This window comes from Zea mays, chromosome 10 (genome assembly GCF_902167145.1).
Source record: "Zea mays cultivar B73 chromosome 10, Zm-B73-REFERENCE-NAM-5.0, whole genome shotgun sequence".
In the NCBI taxonomy this organism is placed as follows: Eukaryota; Viridiplantae; Streptophyta; class Magnoliopsida; order Poales; family Poaceae; genus Zea; species Zea mays.
The window spans coordinates 79,439,062-79,455,209 of NC_050105.1; the positions used below are offsets into that span (position 1 = coordinate 79,439,062).

Below are 16,148 nucleotides of genomic sequence, written 5' to 3' on the forward strand. Positions count from 1 at the left end.
AAAAGGGCTCTCAAGTCTCCTTTTTTGGCGATTTATGCCAAAGGGGAGAAAATATTAAGCCCAAAGCAAAAGGACCGCACCACCATATTTCAAAATTTTCGAAATAAAGTTTTAATTGATATTTTTCACATTGGTATCTACGTAACGGCAAATTATTCAATTGGTATCTTTAAATATCAATTTTCAAATTTGTATCTATTTCAAAAACCCTCTTGAAAGCTAAGAGGAGAATTTCATTCAGGGGGAGTTTTATTTAGTCAAAGGGAAAGCATTTGAAATAGGGGGAGAAAATTCAAATCTTGAAAATGCTTCTTGCAAACTTATTCATATACCTTTGACTATTTGCAAAAAGACTTTGAAAAGATTTTCCAAAAGAATTTGAAAAAACAAAACAAGTGGTGCAAATGTGGTCCAAAATGTTAAAATAAAGAGAAAAGCAATCCATTCATATTTATTGAGATATTCAATTGGTTTAAACTCCAAGTAACCTATGCACATTCTAAATGCAAACTAGTTACATTACTGCACTTATTATTTGCTTTGGTTTGTGTTGGCATCAATCACCAAAAAAGGGTAGATTGAAAGGGAAATAGGGTTAACCTTTTCCTATAATTAATTTTGGTGGTTAATCGTCAACACAAACACATGGACTAACTAGTTTGTCTAGAATACATGTATTACAAGTGCGTAAGGTACAACACAAACCAATAAAAGATTCAAGTTAGGGAAACAATTTTAAAGGAGCAAAAGGAGTTGAGTGTGCTGTGGACTGGCGCACCGGACTGTCCGGTGTGCCATCGGACAGTGTCCAGTGCACCAGGACCGTACATGGGTCAACCAGCCACTCTCGGGAAATCGCAGGCGCGCTCTGCTATAAGTCACCGGACTGTCTGGTGAGCCAGCGGGTAACGACTATCCAGCGCCAACGGTCGACTCTGCAAAGTGCTACAGTGCCGCGGCAGAAGTAGAGGGCACCGGACTGTCCGGTGCCGCAAGAGGACAAAACTCCAATGGTCGACTTCGCTCCGAACCCTAACGGTTGGGTGACGTGGCGGCGCACTGGACAGCGCACAATACCTGTCCGGTGGCGCACCGGACTGTTCGGTGCGCCCATCGCCAGCAGCCTCCCCAACGACTACCAAAGTGGTTGGAGCTATAAATACCCACAACCACCATAACTTCAAGTATCCAAGTTTTCTGAAGATCACATTCAATACAAGAGCTCTAGCATTCACTCCAAGACACAATACAAAAGATCAAATCCTCTCTGAGTCCAAAATTCATTCGAAACACTTAGTGGCTTGTGAGAGAGAGATTTTTGTGTTTATTTGAGTTCTTGTCGCTTGGATTGCCTTTCTTCTTTTTTCCATTCTTATTCTCAAGTGCTTTGTAAGCGAGGCAAGAGACACCAAGTGTGTGGTGATCCTTGCAGGGTCTTAGTGACCCGTGAGATTAAGGAAGAAGGCTCACTCGATCTAAGTGTGTTTGAGAGAGGGAAATGGTTGAAATAGACCCGATCTTTATGACCTCCTCAACAGAGACTAGATTCTTTGGAACCGAACATCGGTAAAACAAATCACCGTGTTCACTCGCCTTATTTCTTGGTTCATTTGTTTTCCCTCTTTTTCTGACTTGAATTAAGTTCTAACGCTAACCCCGACCTTAGTGCTTGCTTAAAGTTATAAACTTTAGGTTTCACCTATTTACCCCTTTAGGTGACTTTTAGTGGGCATCCACATTGCTTCACCATGCCTCCACCATCTCCCAACGTCCGCCATTTATGGCTGCCACACCCCCATCCTCGCCCCACATTACTTCACCATACCCTCGCCCCTGCCGCGTGATGCCTGTGTCGTCACCGCCCCCAGCCCCCGCCCTCACTGGACGTTCTGACGTTCCCCTCACCCACACTCGCTGCTGCGCCTCCTTCCTCCCCCCCGAAACGCCGCGCCCATCTGTCTTCTCACCCCCGCGTCCATCGTCATCCCCTTAGGGACCGCCACGGCCGTCCCCCCCAAACCCGACATCTCCTCTCGCGATGGCTCTCCCAGCCTCCTCTCCTGCTCCCGCACCATCTCCGATCCAGAATCCTGCTCCAGCGCCCAATGCCCGGGTACCCGCCCCAAAGATCCCTAAATCATCATCGACACCGAGCTCCATCAGCCAGAAGCTGACCGAGGCCCCAACCTCCTCCTCCACCCAGCGTCGCATCCAGTGTGGCCCCCGCCTCTGATTACCGAATCCGAGGGCTTGAGCACAGCGCGGGAGGAGGAGGGCAAGCTGAGGTGGCAACAAATTCTCCCACGTCGTCGCCCGTGCCCGCTGAATCCCACTGTCGCCGTCTCTGCCTCCTCTCCATATCCGCGCCCGCAGAGAGGAATTACTTGAGCAGGGAGATGAGGAGGCCCATGGCTCGCTGGAGCAACCCATGGGCAAGAAGGCACACGCCGATTAGATGGATGGGGTTCTAGGGAGGTGCTTCCTCAGGATCTATCCAAAAGTAAATCGTATGCCTGCTCTACAACTTTTTTGGATGATAAGCTACTCAAGAAGTAGGGATTGCTTGGCATCTGACTTGCTCCTACAGTCCTACTAGATGGAGAAGATCACGGCAACAAGCATCGGATCGATGACCCTGAAGACGCTGGTTTGACTTGCTCCAACAGTCCTACTAGATGGAGAAGATAACGACAGCAACCATCGGATCGGTGACCCTGAAGTTGTAAAGGGCTCAGTGAGTGTCGCGTCCCTGAAGAGCCCTTTCAGCCATGCAAGGAGACATTTCCTCGTTTGAGGACGAGGAAATCTAAATCCAGGCTAACGACGAGGGGTCATCTTGCTCTGGTCTCCCAACCGGGGTCCGGGCGATGCTAGAGAAGAGCATCTGACTCTTTCTTCTCTGTTGGATTTAGAAATGAAATTCGTTCTTGGGAAACTGTTGAAGTGAGTGATCACTGACGAATGGGTATCATTATGGAATTTTGTGTTTACACGTTGATTGAGTCTCTCAATGAATAGATGCGTTCGAGTGACAATGATGTTGACACATTTTCGGCACGCCAATCACTCAACAAGAACCCAACAGCGGTGCTCTCTGGTCAGGCGCGGACGGTCCGCGGCACAGGGCCGGACGGTCCGCGACCTGGCGCAGGGCTAGGGTTCTCTTGCTGGAATCTAGATCTCGTCCCCTGGGGGGAAAAGATCTTAAGGTGCTCCGGGTCGACAGGTCACCCGGGGCGTCCCCAGACGACGTGGAGTCGCCTAAGAATTAAGAGATCAAATCGAGGAAGAAGTCTTGGATGAACAACTAGATCTTGCCCCCCGGGAGGGGTGAGATCCTAGGGTCGTCTTGGGATCGACATGCCACCCAAGACGGATCTAGACGACGTAGAGTCGAATAGGGGTGGATGTGGATATGTGGAAGACTACAACTAGAACTATGCTACATCTACTCCTAGGGCAGGAAAAGTAAATAAGGTAATTGGTTTGATTGGAATGTGTTCGGGGGTTCTCAATCGGCCGTACCCCTTTATATTTATAGGGGAGGAGGTCTGGACCTTTTCCTAAGAGATAGCCAACAAACTCCCACGTGATTAGATGGATAACCACGCACGAGATAAGGATAAACATCCGAATTAATCTAATCCCGGGACACGCGGACCGTCCGGACCCATGGGCCGGACCGTCCGCTCATTTTGGTGTCCAACATATGCCCCCCTGCCTTTTGGTGGAGCTTGGCGAACCAAAAGCATCAGCGAAAACTTCGGAAACAATTAACCTCATGAGGTTTTGTTCCCGAAGTAAGGACTCAACTCGATGCAAGTCATCGGCTCTTGCGATCAGATAATATAAATACTTGATGGGACTTTAATGCACAGAGGCCGTTTCGGATCGCATCCTCTTCGGCCATGTCTACCTGATCAACCTGTCAATAGGCAAAAACTTGTGGTGCCCCCCAGCCCAAATAAGCAAACGGATTGGGCCAGTAATACGAATTCATCGCCGTACCACCCCACACATGAGCAGGACAACACATCAGCGATGGATAGAACGGGACACACCATGCTATCCCTGGAGGAGGATGACAAGGCGATCTTGGTTGTGCTACCCTTTGGGTCCGTTTAGTCGGCTTTTGCTTTCGCACAGGTCGCCCTTTTGACTTCGTTTGTTTTATTGGCCGGTTGTGTGGAACGACCTTCTTCATATATTTGGCAAGCAACTGACCAAAAGTAGGGCCGACTCTACTGAGTCGTCCAGACGTCTTAATAGTGTTTTGTTTCCTAACACTTGTGTTGGAACGTTGTGGTCCGATGGTCTGAGGTTGCTGCTTCTGACCATCTGTGGACCGTCCGGCCATCATAGCCGGACTATCCGCGCCTGTCTCGGACTGTTCGACCTTAGTACCCGGATCGTCCGACGTACGCAGGACAGATGACCGTGATCGGGTGTCCGATCGTGCTTGCCCCCCGGTGCCTCCGGTCTTTCTTTTGTCCGGAGCCTTCAGAGTAACCATTCTGCGTGACATATTTGGTGTGCGAGGATCACCAATGGCGATATTTTTATTTTTACTTTTATCGGCCGCACAAGGCCGAATTATGGCCTTTTTGCTCGTTGGCTCTAATGTGGTGACAGGAACAGGTGGCCTGTCAATTTTCACCTCTTTTTGAAACCTCAACCGGCCTTCGTTTATAGCCGATTGTATTTGCCGACGGAAGACGGCACAATCATTGGTGTTATGGAGAAAGGAGCCATGCCATTTGCAATAAACACACCCTTTTAATTGTTCAACTGGAGGAATTACATGTGACAATTTAATATTACCATGTTTAAGCATCTCATCAAATATTTTATCACATTTAGTAATATTAAATGTGAACTTAACCTTTTCCTTTTGTGTCGAGTGCGGGTAAGAGCGAACAGAAGGTTTGGCCTTAGTGGGCCAAACAAGCTCAGGGACCTGTGACTTTTTTAGTTCTTGGGGCTTGGGTGGCCGATTATATTTATGTCGGCCTTCCGCACTAGGCGGATCGCAGGTGACTTCTGGTGCTCCGGACGGTCCGACCTGCACAGTCAGACGGTCTGCGGGTGGATCGGACGGTCCGGTACTATCCTCAGACTGTTCGGTCACGTCAGGCAACACCTGTGACCCTTGTGGTGGGCTCTGTGTAACTCCGGACTGTCCGGCGTAGGGTGCCGGACGGTCTGACGGAGGGCCGGACGGTCTGCTATTGTGTGCGGACGGTCTGGCCACGCTCAGAGTTGACTCACCATTTAGCGAAGATGGTGGTGACGGTCGTCCTGGATATGAGTCCATCGGCATACCAGAGTATGGCTGGGGAAACCCATTTGTTGCCGATGTGTTTGGCGCAATTATTTTGGCGCCTAATTTATGTGATAAAAAACTAGGCATGTGAGTTTTTCCTAATGCATGCGCCATCCTTTCTATATCCTCTGTGATACTTTTAATCCGATTATCAAAAGAAATTTTAATAGATGGAATATCATCGACTGACCTGGCATCACCTATTGTGGGGAGCTGTTGCAGCACGGATGACATGTAATCGGCGTCTATTTCCCTTTCTTGGACGGTCTTCTAGTGGCAATCCACCCTGAAGTGCGAGAGGAACCATTTATCCGCCACCTTGAGCACCTGATCTTTTTGTCGTTGGACCTCCTCGTCTATTTTCTTCATGTCATCTTTTAATCTTTTATGCTCAGCGGCCGATAAATTAGTCAGCCTTGTGTTGCTGTTTGGAGAAGCCCTGTTGAGATCTTTAGAATCGGCCATATAAGCCTGATTTTGTAGATCTTCAACCTTTCCCCAGCGGAGTCGCCAAAAAGTATGTTGACACCTTTTCGGAGCGCCAATCACTCAACAAGAACCCAACGGCGGTGCTCTCTGGTCAGGCGCGGACGGTCCGCGGCACAGGGCCGGACGGTCCGCGACCTGGCGCAGGGCTAGGGTTCCCTGCCTGATGGCCGGACGGTCCGCAGCTCTGGGCCGGACGGTCCGCGACCTGGCGACAGGGTCGTCTTCCTCCTCCTTGCTGGAATCTAGATCTCGTCCCCTGGGGGCAAAAGATCTTAAGGTGCTCCGGGTCGACAGGTCACCCGGGGCGTCCCCAGACGACGTGGAGTCGCCTAAGAATTAAGAGATCAAATCGAGGAAGAAGTCTTGGATGGACAACTAGACCTTGCCCCCTGGGAGGGGTGAGATCCTAGGGTCGTCTTGGGATCGGCAGGCCACCCAAGACGGATCTAGACGACGTAGAGTCGAATAGGGGTGGAGGTGGATATGTGGAAGACTACAACTAGAACTATGCTACATCTACTCCTAGGGCAGGAAAAGTAAATAAGGTAATTGGTTCGATTGGAATGTGTTCGGGGGTTCTCAATCGGCCGTACCCCTTTATATTTATAGGGGAGGAGGTCTAGACCTTTTCCTAAGAGATAGCCAACAAACTCCCACGTGATTAGATGGATAACCACGCACGAGATAAGGATAAACATCCGAATTAATCTAATCCCGGGACACGCGGACCGTCCGGACCCATGGGCCAGACCGTCCGCTCATTTTGGTGTCCAACAAATGGACATGCATGTTTTATAGTACATATATAGGCCTACTCAAGCAACACACTAATTGCTTATAGAAAACAAATCATTAATGCCGAAAACATCGGTTCGATCTTTCCAAAGGACTCGAGGAAGAACCGAAGAAGACGTCTGCTTCATGGCACCTGCAAGTTGTTCTGGACGAGAGAGAAAAAACCACAATGAGTTGGTGAGAGCACCTAGAGGGGGTGAATAGGTGATCCTGTAAAATTAAACACTAAATAGCCACACAACTTAGTTATATAAGTGTTAGTGCGACTAAGTGGTTTTGAGGCGAGTCCTAGTGGACAAAACAATCATAGAGAAAGCAATCACAAGAGACACACAATTTTATCCCGTGGTTCGGCCAAGTAACACTTGCCTACTTCCACGTTGTGGCGTCCCAATGGACGAGGGTTGCACTCAACCCCTTTCAAGCGATCCAATGATCAACTTTAATACCACAGCTTTCTTCCTTATAGTCTTTTTCCCGTTTGCGAGGAATCTCCACAATTTGGAGTCTCTCGCCCTTACAATTGAGATCACAAAGAAAGCACAAAGTAAGGTTGGGAAGAGCAACACACACAAGACCCAAATACGCAGCACAACCACGCACACAAGTGAAGACTTGAGCTCAAATGACAACTCAGGGAGTGCACAACTCGAATAGAGCCCAAATCACTAACACAATGAAGCGAATGCGCGAGAGTGGAGTCTGGATGCTTAAGAATACTCAGAGAATGCTTGGGTAGCTCCTCCATGCGCCTAGGGGTCCCTTTTATAGCCCCAAGGCAGCTAGGAGCCGTTGGAGGCAAACTTGGAAAGCCATCCTTGCCTTCTGTCGAGTGGCGCACCGGACAGTCCGGTGCGCCACCGGACAGTCCGGTGCGCCACCGGACAACAACTGTAGCCTGTCCGGTGAGCGATTGCCTTCCAAATCAGGCACAGACGACCGTTGCAGCTCCGGGCCCGTTGGCGCACCGGACACTGTCCGGTGCACACCGGACAGTCCGGTGCCCCCTGCCGACCGTTGGAGCTGCCACGCGTCGCCCGCGGATTGCTCGGCCGAACATTGGCGCTGGCGACCGTTGGTTCACCGGACAGTCCGGTGCACCTCCGGACAGTCCGATGAATTATAGCCGTACGATGCCGTCGAGTCCCGAGAGCGGCCTTTTCACGCGGACCAGTCTGGCGCACCGGACAGTCCGGTGTGCCAAGCAGAGCTGGAGTTGGCTGCACAGAGCCAAGTCTTTTCCTTTTCTTCTTTAGTCACTGTTTCTAGCACTTGGATAATCATGTTAGTACATAAAACCAAATCACCAAGTCTAGAAACATACCTTTTGTCTTGATTTGAACTTCTCGCTTTATTTGGCACCTAAGAACTTAATTAAACATGTTAGGCATTTAATCACCAAAACATTATAGAAATTGCCCAAGGGCACATTTCCCTTTCAATCTCCCCCTTTTTGGTGATTTATGTCAACACATCCAAAAGCAACCAAAAGAAGTGCAACATCAATGCAATTGCGGACCAAATTGTTTTTGCACAAGATTTGACATATTTGGATCATTCTTTGCCACCACTTGGTTTGTTTTTGTAAATCAAATCCTTTTTCCTATCTCTAAGTTAAACACACTTGTTTGGGCAAATCAAGAGATATTCCAATGGAAAAATTGATCAAGTACCAAAAACTCCCCCTTTCCCCATAATAAAAAATTCTCCCCCATAAGAGACCAAATTTTGCAATTAGAGTATTTTGACAAAATCAAATTCTAACTCTGCTCTTTTCAAAATTCTCAAGTGGTTGGCTGATTCGGTTGCTTTGGCCTTAATTTCTCCCCCTTTGGCATTAAGCACCAAAATGGGATCATTTTTGGCCTTTTTAACCCCATTGCCTTACCAAAAATGTCAATTAAGAGCAAAAAGGTAATGAGATTGCAAGTATGAACTTGGAAGTAAGTACACTAATACCAGAGTGCAGTGGAAGTCTTTTCATTGTCCAAGTTCACCTTTCCCTTTCAATGTACATTTGAGACTACATCAAGTATACTCAAACAAACAGATTAGTCTCAAAGGGTCAAGTTGTAGCACATCTCCCCCTAGATATGTGCATCATTCACACATGGACTTGTGAGGTCCGGGGATCCCTTGCCCAACTTGCGCACCATAAATAAGCAACAAATCATATAAATGCATGAAGTAACATGATCAAAGACATAGAACACATGTATGCTATAGATCAATCCAAGTTACGCGAATCTAAGACATTTAGCTCACTACGCAACCTGCAAAAGGTTTTCTCATCCAATGGCTTGGTGAAGATATCGGCTAGCTGGTTCTCAGTGCTAACATGGTACACTTCGATATCTCCCTTTTGCTGGTGGTCCCTCAAAAAGTGATGCCGAATGTCTATGTGCTTAGTGCGGCTGTGTTCAACAGGATTATCCGCCATGCGAATTGCACTCTCATTGTCACATAGGAGTGGGACTTTGCTCAGATTGTAGCCAAAGTCCTAGAGGGTTTGCCTCATCCAAAGTAGTTGCGCGCAACACTGTCCTGTGGCAACATACTCGGCCTCAGCGGTGGATAGGGCAACGAATGTTTGTTTCTTGGAACTCCAGGACACCATGGACCTTCCTAGAAATTGGCACGTCCCTGATGTACTCTTCCTATCAACCTTGCGCCCAGCATAATCGGAGTCTGAATATCCAATCAAGTCAAAGGTAGACCCCTTTGGATACCAGATCCCAAAGCAAGGCGTAGCAACTAAATACCTAAGAATTAGCTTAACAGCCACAAGGTGACATTCCTTGGGGTCGGATTGATATCTAGCACACATGCATACACTAAGCATAATGTCCGGTCTACTAGCACATAAATAAAGTAATGACCCTATCATAGACCGGTATGCTTTTTGATCAATGGACTTACCTCCTTTGTTGAGGTCGACATGCCCGTCGGTTCCCATCGGTGTCTTCGCGGGCTTAGCGTCCTTCATTCCAAACCTCTTGAGAAGATCTTGAGTGTACTTCGTTTGGGAGAGGAAGGTGCCGTCCTTGAGTTGTTTCACTTGGAACCCAAGGAAGTAGGTCAACTCGCCCATCATCGACATCTCGAACTTTTGTGTCATCACCCTGCTAAACTCCTAACAAGACTTTTGATTAGTAGAACCAAATATTATGTCATCAACATAAATTTGGCACACAAAAAGATCACCATCACAAGTCTTAGTGAAAAGAGTGGGATCAGCTTTCCCAACCTTGAAAGCATTAGCAATTAAGAAATCTCTAAGGCATTCATACCATGCTCTTGGGGCTTGCTTAAGTCCATAGAGCGCCTTAGAGAGCTTGAACACATGGTCGGGGTACCTGTCATCCTCAAAGCCAGGGGGTTGTTCCACGTATACCTCCTACTTGATTGCCCCGTTGAGGAAAGCGCTCTTCACATCCATTTGAAACAACCTAAAAGAGTGGTGAGCGGCATAGGCTAATAATATTCGAATAGACTCTAGCCTAGCCACAGGAGCAAAAGTCTCCTCAAAATCCAAACCTGCGACTTGGGCATAACCTTTTGCCACAAGTCGAGCCTTATTTCTTATCACCACCCCGTGCTCGTCTTGCTTGTTGCGGAACACCCACTTGGTTCCCACAACGTTTTGCTTTGGACGTGGCACCAGGCTCCAAACTTTGTTTCTCTTGAAGTTGTTGAGCTCTTCCTGCATGGCCAACACCCAGTCTGGATCTTGCAGGGCCTCTTCTACCCTAAAAGGCTCAATAGAAGAAACAAACGAGTAATGCTCACAAAAGTTAGCTAATCTTGAGCGAGTAGTTACTCCCTTGCTTAAGTCACCCAGAATCTAGTCAACGGGGTGATGTCGTTGGATCATTGCTCGGACTTGAGTTGGAGGGGCACTTGGTGCTTCTTCCTCCATAACTTGTCCTTCTTGTGCTCCCCCTTGATCACACGCCTCTTTTTGAGGATTCTGTCCATCATCTTGAGTTGGGAGATGCTGAGAGCACCTAGAGGGGGGGGGGTGAATAGGTGATCCTGTAAAAATTAACTACTAATAGCCACAAGCTTGGTTATAAAGATGTTAGTGCAATAGAACCAAGTGGCTATAGAGCAAGCTCTTGCGAACAAACAAGTAATCATAGAAAAGCAATCACAAGAGACACGCGAGTTTATCCCGTGGTTCGGCCAAGTAACACTTGCCTACTTCCACGTTGTGGCGTCCCAATGGACGAGGGTGGCACTCAACCCCTTTCAAGTGATCCAATGATCAACTTGAATACCACGGTGTTCTTCTTTCTTAGACTTTCTCCCATTTGCGAGGAATCTCCACAACTTGGAGCCTCTCGCCCTTACAATTGATGATCACAAAGAAGCACGAAAGTAAGGGAGGGGAGAGCAACACACACAAGACTCAAAACGAGAGCACAATCACGCACACAAGTCACAACTCGAGCTCAAAATACAACGCAAGGAGTTCTCAACTCAAATGGAGCTCAAGTCACTATCTCAAAGAATCGAATGCGTGAGAATGGAGTCTTGGAGTCTTAGGATATTTCTTGTAAGCTTGGGTGACTCCTCCATGCGCCTAGGGGTCCCTTTTATAGCCCCAAGGCAGCTAGGAGCCGTTGGAGACAATCTTGGAAGGCTAATCTTGCCTTCTGTCGAGTGGCGCACTGGACATTTCGGTGCGCCACCGGACAATCACTCTACACGGTCCGGTGCGGATCTCCTTCCTTTTCTGGCGTAGACGACCGTTGCACCTCGGTGTCGGTTGGCGCACCAAACACTGTCCGGTGCACACCGGACAGTTTGGTGCCCCCTTCCGACCGTTGGTGCGGGCCACGTGTCGCCCACTAATTTCGCTGCCGACCATTGCGCAGTCGACCGTTGGCTCACCGGACAGTCCGATGCACCACCGGACAGTCCGGTGAATTTTAGCCGTACGTCGTTGAACTTTTCCCGAGAGCGACGACTTCGCCGCGGATGACTCACCGGACAGTCCGGTGAATTATAGCCATACGCCGCCGTCAAGTCTCGAGAGCGGCCGGTTCACCTTGGACTCGTCTGGCGCACCAGACACTGTCCGGTGCACCACCGGACAGTCCGGTGCAACCAGACCGAGCAGCAGTTGGGTGTACATAGCCAACTCTTTTCCAATCTATTTTCTCCTGTTTCTAGCACTTAGACACAATACCTTAGTACCCAAATCAATGTACTAAGTCTAGAAACATACCTTGTCATATGATTTGCACTTCTTCAATCTTTGGCACAAATTAACACTTAGAGAATATGTGTTGGGCATTTAATCACCAAAACACTTTAGAAATGGCCCATGGGCACATTTCCCTTTCAATCTCCCCCTTTTTGGTGATTTATGCCAACACATCCAAAAGCAACAAAAAGAAGTGCAATATCAATGCAAAAGAGAACCAAATTGTTTTTGACTCTAATTTGGCATATTTGGATCATACTTTGCCACCACTTGGTTTGTTTTTTGCGAATCAAATTCATTTTCCTATCTCTACAACAAACTCACTTGTTTGGGCACAAAGAGAGATAGTCCAAGAGTAAAATTGATTAAGAGCCAAAAACTCCCCCTTTTCCCCATAGTCATAAATTCTCCCCACAAGAGACCAAATTTTGCAATAAGAGTGTTTTGGACAAATCAAAATTTTCTAACTCTACTCTTTTCGAAATTTCACAAGTGGTAGCTGATCCATTTGCTTTGGCCTTAATTTCTCCCCCTTTGGCATTAAGCACCAAAACAGGATTATTATTGGCCCTTTAACCCCATTGCCTCACCAAAAATGTCAATTAAGAGCAAAAAGGCAATACGAGTATAAGAATGAACTTGGAGGTGAGTACACTAATACCGGAGTGCAGTGGAAGTCTTTGCATGGTCCAAGTTCACCTTTCCCTTTCAATTCACCTTTGAGACTACATTAAGTAAACTCAAACACAAAGGTTAGTCTTCAAAGGGTCAAGTTGTAGTACTTCTCCCCCTAAATATGTGCATCACTCACACATGGACTTGTGAGGTTCGGGGATCCCTTGCACAACTTGAGCACCATAAATAAACAACAAATCTCATAAATGCATAAAGTAACATGATCAAAGGCATAAAACACATGTATGTTATAGATCAATCCAAGTTATGCAAATCTAAGACATTTAGCTCACTACACAGCCTGCAAAAGGTTTTCTCATCTAAAGGCTTAGTAAAGATATCGGCTAGCTGGTTCTCGGTGCTAATATAGAACACTTCGATATCTCCCTTTTGCTGGTGGTCTCTCAAAAAGTAATGCCAGATGTCTATTGCTTAGTGCGGCTGTGTTCAACAGGATTATCCGCCATGCGAATTGCACTCTCATTGTCACATAAGAGTGGGACTTTGCTCAGATTGTAGCCAAAGTCCCGGAGGGTTTGTCTCATCCAAAGTAGTTGCGCGCAACACTGTCCTGCGGCAACATACTCGGCCTCAGCGGTGGATAGGGCAACGGAGGTTTGTTTCTTAGAACTCCAAGACACCAGGGACCTTCTTAGGAATTGGCACGTCCCTGATGTACTCTTCCTATCAACCTTGCATCCATCATAATCGGAGTCTGAGTATCCAATCAAGTCAAAGGTAGACCCCTTTGGATACCAGATCCCGAAGCAAGGCGTATCAACTAAATATCTAAGAATTCGCTTAACGGCCATAAGGTGACATTCCCTTGGGTCGGATTGAAATCTAGCACACATGCATACGCTAAGCATAATATCCGGTCTACTAGCACATAAATAAAGCAATGACCCTATCATAGACCGGTATGCCTTTTGATCAACAGACTTACCTCCTTTGAGGTTGACATGTCCGTCGGTTCCCATCAGCGTCTTCGCGGGCTTGGCATCCTTCATCCCAAACCTCTTGAGAAGATCTTGAGTGTACTTCGTTTGGGAGAGGAATGTGCCGTCCTTGAGTTGTCTCACTTGGAACCCAAGAAAGTATGTCAACTCGCCCATCATCGACATCTCAAATTTCTGTGTCATCACCCTGCTAAACTCCTCACAAGACTTTTGATTAGTAGAACCAAATATTATGTCATCGACATAAATTTGGCACACAAAAAGGTCACCACCACAAGTCTTAGTGAAAAGAGTGGGATCGGCTTTCCCAACCTTGAAAGCATTAGCAATTAAGAAATCTCTAAGGCATTCATACCATGCTCTTGGGGCTTGCTTAAGTCCATAGAGCGCCTTAGAGAGCTTAAAAACATGGTCGGGATACCTGTCATCCTCAAAGTCAGGGGGTTGTTCCACATACACCTCCTCCTTGATTGGCCCATTGAGGAAAGCGCTCTTCATGTCCATTTGAAACAACCTGAAAGAATGGTGAGCGGCATAGGCTAACAAAATGCGAATAGACTCTAGCCTAGCCACAGGAGCAAAAGTCTCCTCAAAATCCAAACCTGAAACTTGGGCATAACCTTTTGCCACAAGTCGAGCCTTGTTTCTTGTCACCACCCCGTGCTCGTCTTGCTTATTGCGGAACACCCACTTGGTTCCCTCAACGTTTTGCTTTTGACGTGGCACCAGGCTCCAGACTTCATTGCACTTGAAGTTGTTGAGCTCTTCCTGCATGGCCAACACCCAGTCTGGATCTTGCAAGGCCTCTTCTACCCTGAAGGGATCAATAGAAGAGACAAACGAGTAATGCTCACAAAAATTAGCTAATCTTGAGCGAGTAGTTACTCCCTTGCTTATGTCACCCAGAATCTGGTCAACGGGGTGATTTCTTTGAATCGTCGCTCGGACTTGAGTTGGAGGGACCCGTTGTGCTTCTTCCTCCATAGTTGGTTCTTCTTGTGCTCCCCCTTGATCACACGCCTCTTCTTGAGGAACCTATTCATCATCTTGAGTTGGGGGATGCACCATTGTTGAGGAAGAAGGTTGATCTTGCTCTTGTTGTTCCTGTGGTCGCACATCTCCAATCGCCATGATACGTATTGCGGCCATTGGAACATCATCTTCATCTACATCATCAAGATCAACTTGCACTCTTGGAGAGCCATTAGTCTCATCAAATACAACGTCGCTAGAGACTTCAACCAAACCCGATGATTTGTTGAAGACTCTATACGCCCTTGTATTTGAGTCATACCCTAGTAAAAACACTTCTACAGCTTTGGGAGCAAATTTAGAATTTCTACCTTTATTCACTAGAATGTAACATTTGCTCCCAAATACACGAAATTATGAGACGTTGGGCTTGTTACCGGTAAGAAGTTCATACGAGGTCTTCTTGAGGAGGCGATGAAGGTAGAGCCGGTTTATGGCGTGGCAAGCTGGGTTCACAGCTTCCGACCAAAACCGCTCAGGCGTCTTCAATTCTCCAAGCATTGTCCTTGCCATGTCGATAAGCGTCCTGCTCTTCCTCTCTACCACACCATTTTGCTATGGTGTGTAGGGAGCGGAGAACTCGTGCTTGATGCCTTCCTCCTCAAGGTACTCCTCCACTTGCAGATTCTTGAACTCGAACCCATGTCACTTCTTATCTTTTTCACCTTGAGCTCAAACTCGTTTTGAGCCCTCCTTAGAAAGCGCTTTAGGGTCTCTTGGGTTTCTGATTTATCCTGCAAAAAGAATACCCAAGTGAAGCGGGAAAAATCATCAACAATTACTAAACCATACTTACTTCCCCCGATGCTAAGGTAGGCGACGGGTCTGAAGAGGTCCATATGGAGAAGCTCCAGTGGTCTTGATGTAGTCATCACATTCTTGTTGTGATGAGTGCTTCCCACCTGTTTCCCTGCTTGACAAGCTGCACAAGGTCTATCTTTTTTGAAGCAGACATTGGTTAGTCCTAACACATGTTCTCCCTTTAGAAGTTTATGAAGGTTCTTCATCCCAACATGTGCTAGACGACGATGCCACAGCTAGCCCATGCTAGTCTTAGCTATTAAGCATGCATCTAGATCGGCCTCCTCTTTCGAAAAATCAACTAAGTAGAGTTTGCCGTCTAATACACCCTTAAACGCTAATGAACCATCACTCCTTCTAAAGACAGAAACATCAACATTTGTAAACAAGCAATTGTAGCCCATGTGGCACAATTGACTTACAGATAGGAGATTATATCCTAATGACTCTACTAAGAATACATTGGATATGGAATGCTCGCTTGTGATGGCTATATTTCCCAAGCCTTTAAACTTGCCTTGGTTCCCATCTCCAAAAATAATCGTGTCCTAGGAATCTTTGTTCTTGACGTAAGAGGTGAACATCTTCTTCTCCCCCTTCATGTGGTTTGTGCATCCGCTGTCGATAATCCAACTTGTGCCCCCGGATGCATAAACCTGCAAGGCAATTTACACTTGGGTTTTAGGTACCCAACTCTTGTTGGGTCCTACAAGGTTAGTCACAATAGCCTTTGGAACCCAAATACAAGTCTTATGTCCCTTGCATTTGGATCCCAATTTTCTAGCAACCACTTTTTCATTTTTACATGAAAGTACAAACGTAGTGTTGCAAGCATGAAAGACAGTGGTAGGTTTATTACACA

At 47.1% G+C, this 16,148-nt stretch overlaps 1 long non-coding RNA gene across 1 annotated transcript; it reads left to right on the top strand.

Annotated features, from left to right (window-relative positions):
- Positions 1–1,828: 1,828 nt before the first annotated feature.
- LOC103641263 (uncharacterized) lies at positions 1,829–2,992 on the top strand. Its single transcript, XR_560203.3, has 2 exons — positions 1,829–2,500; positions 2,588–2,992. It is a non-coding gene; the product is annotated as an uncharacterized lncRNA (long non-coding RNA).
- The last annotated feature ends 13,156 nt before the right edge of the window (positions 2,993–16,148 follow it).